Source organism: Chionomys nivalis, chromosome 11, assembly GCF_950005125.1.
Source record: "Chionomys nivalis chromosome 11, mChiNiv1.1, whole genome shotgun sequence".
Lineage (NCBI taxonomy): Eukaryota > Metazoa > Chordata > Mammalia > Rodentia > Cricetidae > Chionomys > Chionomys nivalis.
This window is the reverse complement of record NC_080096.1, coordinates 79,747,147-79,757,143: the sequence shown is the minus strand read 5'-3', so window position 1 is coordinate 79,757,143 and position 9,997 is coordinate 79,747,147.

Sequence of the window (9,997 nt, the reverse complement as noted above, 5' to 3'; positions counted from 1 at the left end):
CCAATGCAGGGTCTAATAAACTTTGATTCTGTAAATCTAAATTTTTAAATGTTTTTTGGAGATCAGTCTTCTGTCTGATATGGGGTTGGTGAAGATCTTTTCTCATTCAATAGGCTGCCTTTTTGTATTATTAACTGTGTCCTTTGCTTTACAGAAGATTCTCAGTTTCAGGAGGTACCATTTATTTATTGTTGCTCTCAGTGTCTGTGCTACTGCTGTTATATTTAGGAAGTGGTCTCCTGTGTTGATGTGTTGAAGGCTACTTTCCACTTTCTCTTCTATCAGGTTTAGTGTGTCTAAATTTATACTGAGGTCTTCAATCCTTTTGGGCTTAAGTTTTATGGATGTGGATAGACATAGATCTATTTGCATTTTTCTACATGCTGACATCCAGGTATGCCAGCATCATTTGTTAAGGATGCTTTCTTTTTTCCACTGTATAATTTTAACTTCTTTGTCAAAAATCAGGTATTGTGGATTAATATCCAGGTCTTCAATTAGATTCCATTGGTCAACTTGTCTGCTTTTATGCCAATACCTCTCCAAAATATATAAAGAACTCAAGAAGCTCAACATCAAAATACTAAATATTTCAATTAAAAAATGGGGTACTGATCTAAACAGAGAATTCTCAGCAGAAGAATCTCAAGTGGCTGAAAGACACTTAAGGAAAAGTTCAACATTTTTAGTCATCAGAGAAATGCAAATCAAAATGACTGAGATACCATCTTACACAAGTCAGAACAGTTAAGATTAAAAACACCAGTGAGAGCTTATGCTGAAGAAAATGTGGAGTAAGGGGAACTCCTCCACTGCTGGTGGGCATGCAAATTTATATAACTACTTTGGAAATCAGTATGGCAGTTTCTCAGAAAATTGGGAATCAACCTGCCTCAAGACCTAGCCAATAGCACTCTTAGGCATATACTAAAAGGATGCTCAGTCATACTACAAAGACATTTGCTCAACTATATTCATAGTAGCATTATTTGTAATAGCCAGAATCTGAAAACAACCTAGGTACTCCTCACCTGAAGAATAAATAGAGAAAATGTGGTACATTTACACAATGGAGTACTATTCAGCCATTAAAAACCATGGCATCTTGAAATTTGCATGCAAATGGATGGAACTAGATAAAACCATCCTGAGTGAAGTAACCTAGACCCAGAAACACAAGTATGATATCTACTCACTCATAAGTGGAAACTAGCTATAAAACAAAGAATAATAATCCTATAGTCCTTGACCCCAGAGAAACTAAGTAACAAAGAAAACCCTATGAGAAACATACATAGATCTTCATAGGAAAGCAAAATAGACAAGATCTCCTGAGAAAATTGAGAGCATGGGGGTGGAGAGATAAGAGAGGATAGAAGGGAGGAGAAGGGAAAAAGGTGAGCAGGGAAGAAATTTGAGGAAATGAATGATTACAACGGGGGAAGTTAACAGAGGGAGACAAGGAAAGATATATCTGATTGAGGGAGCCTTTATGGGGCTACCAAGAAACCTGGCACTAGAGAAATTCCCAGGAATTCACAAAGATGATCCCAGCTAAGACCCTAAGCAACAGTGGAGAGGGTGCCTGAACTGGTCTTGCCCTGTGTTCAGTTTGATGACTATCTTAAATGTCATCATGGCCTGGATCTGAAAAAGCATGGGATAAAACCGGACTCGCTGAACATAGCAGACAATGAGGACTACTGAGAACTCAAGAACAATGGCAATGGGTTTTTGATCCTACTGCACATACTGGCTTTATGGGAGCCTAGGCAGTTTGGATGCTCACCTTACTAGACCTGGATGGAGGTGGGTGGTCCTTGGACTTCCCACAGGGAAGGGAACCCTGATTGCTCTTAGGGCTGATGAGGGAGGGGGACTTGATCGGGTGACGGGGAGGGAAATGGGAGGCGGTGGTGGGGAGGAGGCAGAAATCTTAAATAAATAAATAAATAAATAAATAAATAAATAAATAAATAAGAGCCTTCATCCAGCAACTGATGGAAGCAGATGCAGAGATGAGCAGAGGAGCATTGGACTGAGCTTCCAAAGTCCAGTTGAAGAGTGAGAGGAGTGAGAATACAACCAAAGAAGTCAAGACCATGATGGGGACACCCATTGAAACTGCTTACTTGGAGCTAATGGGAGCTCACCAGTTCTGACTGGACAGCAAGGGAACCAGCATAAGACTGAACTAGGCTCTCTGAATGTGGGTAACAGTTGTACGGCTGGGACAGACTGGGGGGTCACTTGCAGTAAGACCAGGATTTATCCCTATTACTTGCACTGGGTTTTTGGAACCCTTTCTCTTTGGGTGGATACCTTGCTCAGCCTAGATATAGTGGGGAGGCCTTGGTCCTGTGTCAAAGCAATGTGCTAGACTTGATTGCCTCCCCAGAGAGTCTTAAACTCTCTGAGGAGTAGATGGGGAATGGAATGGGGAAAAGGTGGTGAAAGTGGGAAGAGTGGAGAAAGTAGGAACTGGGATTGGTGTGTAAAATGAAAAAAGATAGTTTATTTAAAAATTACTTAAAAAAACAAATTTTTTGTATTATCCATCAGTTGTGCCATAGTCACATTGTCTTCTGTAGCTACTCATTCCAATTTGTCACTCTTCACTGCGTTTGTTATTAACGTATATTTGTGACTATTACTGACTTCATCGTTCACCTCTGCATTAGAGTTCTCATATTGCCTCTGATAGCTGTCTAGCACTGTGATTCTCTGATTCAAGTGTTTCTTCGTTCACTCTTTTAAAGCATCCCCACATACACATTGTTTACCCTTCTTGGAGGCTTCTTCTGTTCTTGAGCCTCAGTCAGCGACTGGCTGGGAACTCATAAAACCACCTCAGAGACCCTGAATTATCCTCTTTGCCGCTACCAGGTCTGTATCTGTTAAGTAAGGTCATTAGTTCCTGCACAAGGGCAGCATTGTCCAGAAGTTTCCAATTCCCAGCCTTGATGTGCTTGAAGTAAACTTTGCTTCTTACGGTAGAGCAAAAATCTACGTCTTCACAGAGTTAGACTCACTATGATAGTTAATATTGAGAACTTGACAGGCTCCAGACTCACTCATAAGGTAAGTCTCTGACGTGCTTGTGCAGGAATATTTAGATTATGTTACTCTCTGGAAATTCCTGTGAGGGACTTTCTTTTTTCCCTCAAAATGGTCATCCAGTTTGGTCATCCAAGTGGTCAGCACTGAAATCGTATACATAAAAGTAACATTATATGGACTGGATATTTTTCATATTTCAATAATTAAAGAAAAGTCATCGTGGAATTCCATTCACTGAAGTGCCAAACACCAAACCTGATAATAAGAAGAACACAGACACATTTACCTGCCTGTCTTTGTATCTCTAGGTGAGCTCATCCACTGTGTTCATCACCCTGTTACTGCTGCCAGGGCTGGCACTGTCCTCTCTTAAGAACAGCACTCAGACTCTTTGGTCTTCTAATCTGAACTGATTACCAATATCTCTCTGGCATCTTCCAGTAATTCATTTCAGATTGGTGATGATGAAGCATTTAGTCTGATGGACCAGGTGATACAGGGAGAATCTCAGTCTTCCTAGTTGAGGACAGCATCTTTAGAGTATCCATACGAAGTCCTTCAAGCCAATCTAATAAATACCCTTTAACATATGCTCATTCTATGAGTGCACACTCTAAAACCTCTGAAAACCTTGACTTATACATACACCTTCAGGACTCTTAGACTCCAAATTCTCAATCAAATAAATTGAGTTTTTTCTTTTTCTCATTTTTTATTAAACACTTTTTGAGATTTTGATATAATTATATGATTTTCTTCTTTTTTCCTTATTCCAACCCCTCTGATGTATTCCCTTGCTCTCTCTCAAATTTGTGACCTCGTTTTCTTGGTTTACTTAAACACACACACACACCTAAATATATAAATACAACCTTCTCAGTAAATATAATGGTGTGTGTGTGTGTGTGTGTGTGTGTGTGTGTGAGAGAGAGAGAGAGAGAGAGAGAGAGAGAGAGAGAGAGAGAGAATTTCAGGCTGACCACTTGGTATTAGGTACCAATTTGGAGGCCTTGGGGAATACTTCTTTCTCCCTCTCTCAACATTCCTTAGTTGTCTATAGCTCTTTGTTTGGGGTTGGTACTCCAATAATAGACAAAAGAATGGATTTTAATTATAGTCTCTATATACTTGCATTTCTTTTTGTTGTCTTATTTTTAGGAATAATAATAATTATAATCATTATTTTATATTCTAATCATAGTTTCCCTTTCCTCCCAGTCCCTCTCCCTACATCCTCTTTGCTCTTTTCCCAACCCCACATCCACCTCTCCTCAATTTTTGTTCAAAAAAGGCCAGGTCTCCAAAGGTTTTCAACAAAACATATTAAGTTTCAGTAAGACTAACCATTTCCCCTTACATTAAGGCTGGGAAAAGCAGCCCAGTATGAGGAATAGGCTCCAAAACATCAGCAAAAAAGTTAGCGATATCTCCTCCTCCTACTATTAGGAGTCCCATAAGAAGAAGGTACTATTCTATCCTTCTGAAGTCTTTGATAGAGTTGAAGAACAGATAGTTATAATTACAGATTTCCTTAGTTAAGATGAAAGATAAAGTAGATATAAATGTTGTAACTGCAATTCTTGCTTGATGCCTGTTTTGTTATATGGAATTTTACTATGTTAAAGTTAAAAACTTCATTGTTATTTAAACAGAAAAGGGGAAACGCTGTGGGAAATCCTTCTGTATATGTGTTGCTTTTATTGGCTAATGAATAAAGAAGCTGTTTTGGCCTGTGGTAGAACAGAGTAGAGTTCGGCAGGAAAACTAAACTGAATGCTGTGAGAAAAAAGGCAGTGTATCAAGAAGTATGTAGCCTGCCAGGGACAGATGCTGGGTGCCAGATGGAACTTTATCTGGTAGGCCACAGCAACTTGGCAATACACAGATTAATAGAAATGGGTTAACCAAAGATATAACAGCTAGCTATCAATACACTTAAGTGATTGGCCTAGCAGTGATTCAAATAATATAGTTTCTAAGTGGTTATTTCTAATCTGGGCAGTTGAGAACCAACAGGCAGCCTCCTACAACAGCCTTTGTGGGTCTTCTTGTGGTGTCCTTGACCCCTCTATAACCAACCTTTTCTCCACTTTTCAGCATATCTGCATTTCTTCTGTTCTAGTGTTCCATTAGCTTCTAGTTTGTCTATGATCACAATATGAATTTTTACACATTTGGTCCTTTCTCCATGTTTACAGTTATATTATAATCCAATTTGGGTGACCTGTGCCTTGGTTAAACTTAAGGACTATATTTCCATGTTAAAGCATTGCATTACCATATAGACATCTGGCCACCCTTAGTCATGTTTAGTTCTAAGAGCCGAATTCTATGACAGTGGCAAATTATACAGTGATTTCTATAAGTACATCTGAGCTCCTGGTATGCTTTGATGCTTAATTAATGCTTGCTAACAGAAATAAATATGTCATGTGCTGTCATTGATTCTGTGCAAAGGGCCTAATGTGAAAAGACACTAAATGAGGTCTGTCTTTGAGTGGTGGAACTGGATGTAGAAGATTCAGCAAAAGACATGATATTTCATTTGTGGTTTGAGCATGAGTAGAATTTGCAAAGCAAAAACATGCGTGTGAATGTGTGTGTGTGTGTATGTGTGTGTGTGCATGTCTGTGTGTGTTCCACAGTCAAGGAACGTTTGCTGGTGTGGCTTGTATGGCTTGAGTCCCAGAATCCTGAACTAAGGACAATGAGAGGATGAACAATAAACACAAGTGCACAGAAAAGCTGGGACTGAATGGCCTGGGCTCTGAAGGAGAAACTGAATTGCCTATAAGATAGGCCTGTTTAAATTGTATGCAGCTGAACAGGAAGGCAGAGTTATTGCCTACAACTAAGCAAGAGACAGGTTTACCTAACTGTAGTAAAGAACATTCTGAAGGTGTGTGGTCTTCAGGTTATAAACTTTGGGTAAATGCTCTGATGAGAATTTTCTGTATGTACTGTTAACAATATTTGCACCAGAGAAAAGAAAAGGCCTTAGCATCACTGTGAACCTCACCTGTGGAAGGCTTTGACACTCCTGTGGAGCTGAGGCACTGGCTCTTGAGAAGGCCATGTCTATGTCAACAATGCTTGTCCACCCAGGACTTCATATTCATCTTGGTCTTCATTTGCTACCTACTATTTGGAAAGACACAGCAGAGTAACTAAATGGAATTTCTGAGTAGGTATAACAGCATGAGGGAGATGGAATTGGAAGTAGAGAAAAGTAGGGAAATTATACTGGGAAGGTCTCATCTTGTAGTGTAACAGTTGCTAAGAATTAATCCTAAACAGTTCTGAGAACAATTGGGGGAAAATTGTGATTCACATCTGAAAGCAACCTAGAAGCAGAATTATTTTCCCTCTGTTGATTGAAGATAAAGAGTTCTTATTACCAAAGAAATAAACTCATGGGTGATGCACAGGATACAGATATATCTATATATCTATTTCTATATATGTATATAAACAAGGACACTTTCTCAACTGTGTTCATATCAGCTTTACTCATAATATCTGGAACCTGGGAACAACCTAGATGCCCTTCAACCAAACAATGAATAAAGAAAATGTGGTACATTTACACAACGGTGTATACTCAGTTCAAATACTCAGTTCATTGCTGTTCAAAACAATGACATCAGGAAATTTGATGACAAATAAATGGAATTAGAAAAACTCATCCTGAGTGAGGTAACCCACCCGAGAAAGACAAACATGGTATGTACTCACTCATAAGTGGGTATTGACTATAAGTAAAGCATAGCCATTTTACAATCCACAGACCCAGAGAGGTATCAAGAAGGTTCATTGGAGGGGGGGATTACTCTATCTTCCTAGGAGGGGAAATAGAAGAGATTTCGTGATTGGACTCAGGGTTGAGGGTTGGTGGGGTTGGAAACATGAGCAATCAGGTTGATCAAGTTAAGGGGGTGCAAGACAGGAGAGTACTGAAAGAGATTACTGGAAGGGGGTGGGGCATTTCCTGGTCAGGTAAAAACCTGGCACAAGGGAATCTCCAAGGAATCTACAAGGATGACTCCAGCTAAAGACTCCTAGCAATAACAGATACATTTAGGCCATCTTCTGTAACCAGATTGGTGCCTAGCCCAATTGTCATCAGAGAGGCTTCATCCAGTAACTGATGGAAACAGATGCAGACCACAGCCTAAAATTAGGTGGAGTTCAGGGAGAAAGAGGAAGAGAAAGAATTGTAGGAGCCAGAGGGGTCAAGGATACCTCAAGAAAACTCACAGAATCAACTGACCTGGGCTCAAAGGAACTCACAGAGACAAAACTGGCAATCAAGGATCTTGAATGTTACTGACCCAGGCCATCTGCATATATGTTAGTTACAGCTGTGTTGTCTGGTTCTCTTGTGGGACTTTTGACAGTGGAAGCAGGGGCTGTCTCCATCTTATTATTTTACTGGAAATTGGGACCCTACTCCTCATACTGGCTCACTTTGCCTAGCCTTAATACAAGGGGGAGGTACTTAGTCTTCCTGCAATTTGATATGCCATGTTTTGTTGAAACTCATGGGAGACCTGCCTTTCCTAAACAAAAAAGGAGGAGGGGTGGATTCAGGGTGGGAACAGAAAGGGGCTGTGTGGGAGGAATCTGGTGGAGAGGAGGGAGAGAAAACTGCAGCCAGCTTGTTAAGATGTAATAAAATGAATAAATGAATTTATTAAAAGATAATAATTTATTAAAAGATAATAATAATAATAAAGAATATATATATATATATATGAACCCACATTCCTAATCTGAACTTCTGAAACCATCCCTTATCTTTCTGTTAGTTCCTACATCTTTTCCACCAGAATGTTCCCCTTTTTCCTTGGCACTGGGGTTACCAGTAGTATTTTGTTGAAAGCAATCTTCACTTTAAAGTTACTAAAAGGGTGAAATTCAATTCTATTGCATAGTGTTTAGGAGTAGGCTTTGGGGAGAAGGCTAGATTAAATAAGAACATAAAGACAGAGCCCCATCATTGAGTTTTGGTATCTAGAGAAGAAGAGCTGAGGACATAGATACAGAAACACTCTCCCTCTGTACTGCTATGCCATGCTCTATACTACCTCAGGACTGTACCAGCAAACAGCTTTCAGTAGAGTCTGTCCTGTCCTTCAAAACTGTGAAATAAGTAAATCTCTTTTTTCTATATAAAAGAAAGATACCTCAACTATCTAATTATAATAACAAACAAAAGATTAATAGAATAAACCTTCTAAATGGCTTATTCATAGTTTAATATTTTCCAATTGCTTAAAAGCAATCAAGATTAAATGCAAACTCCACAACATGATGTCATCTCAGGTAGCTCCTCTAATTTCCATTATTTCATTAGTGAATATTCAGTAAGTATTTTGAAGCTCTTAAACTGGAAATTTTATAGTCTATTACAAGAAATGATCATTTCTTCTTGTGATTGCAGTATAAAGAGTACTATTAATACATGCATTTTTAATTTTGATATATCACAGATATTTGCACTGATTTTTGCAGGCAGAGTTACAGTAACCCCTCACTTTTACTTAGAAGGCTGTGCAGACACTGATATCCATGCATGCATTCGGGCTTTACTCACTAACTCTATTAACCTTGGAGATATAAATGATATTTTGAATGTTTTCGAGTTGATAAATCATCTGATTAAACATAAATTTCTTTTTCCACAATTTTAAATTCCTAAATATGTGAACAAAGAAAGAAAAGAATTAAAAGCAATGATTTTAAATTTAGAAGAGGATCAGCTTCAACCGTGATATAAAATAATTCTGTATTCTGTCATCTTGGAGCATATTTACATTCTTTACTTCCTGAGAAAGTACAGCTATGCCTTTGCTCACCATTGTTCATCTATTAGGAGTTCATCATTATAGATGTGGTATGCAGAGTTTAGCACTGGTAAACTATAAGCATTGATTGTACCTAGGGAGGAACTGACTCACAGTGTTTCCAACTGTGATGCTAAGAATGTGGTCTGCTTGGATGATCACTAGGCTTAGTCCTAGAAGAGCCAAGAATCCAAATATCTTTTCTATACTTCATATTTTCTTGCGAGTCTACTGAGAGCTATTTGGGTCCATCCCAGGCAATGCAAATAGAGTATTTTCAGTAACTCTTTCAATTTATTTATGAACTATCTCTGGAGATGAGATTGATATGAAACCAGTATACCCCAAACTTATATAAGAAAAGCATGTAATTTATGGATACTTTAAATACTTAGCTTTTAATTAAAAAGCTATAACAAATCAACTCATATAGTTTATAGACAAAAAAAACTGTAAGCTCACAGAGATTAATTAATTTTTCACAAAACACTAACCAAAAATAAAATAAAATAAAAAACTCTGGATACAGAACTTCAACATGTTGAGATCAATAAAATCTCAGTTGCATTTGATTCATTTTCTTAACAGGCAATGTTTCTAACCTACTCTCAGTCCCTAGTGTTTGCCCAGTCTGAGAAATGTGTTGCAAATTGTCCCACATGTAGGTGACTGAGAGACAATATAAGTGACCATCTGTTCAAAGAGGATTTTTTGACTTAACTCATAGAGCATTAGCAAGCATTTGACTGGAGGGTCCTCACCCTGAATCTTCTGGAAGGATTGGGCCAGTGTAGAGTTTTAGAAGCATGAATATATGCAATATATACCTGGCACTTGAAAGAAATTTTGACAAAAAAGCCCAGTAAAAACTCAATTTTAAAATCAATTGTAAATAGTGTATCATCCATCAATCATATTTTCTTTTTTTAAGAAAAATCCTTGATGTGAAGGTATTCACCACAAACACCGAAGAAGCACTCTGGGTGAGTGGTTTTCGGCTAGGCCCTAACGTGCCCTAACATGCGTTGTAAATACAATTATCTAGGCTCCACCCATGAATGCTACATGCACTAAATCTCAGGGTATTAAAA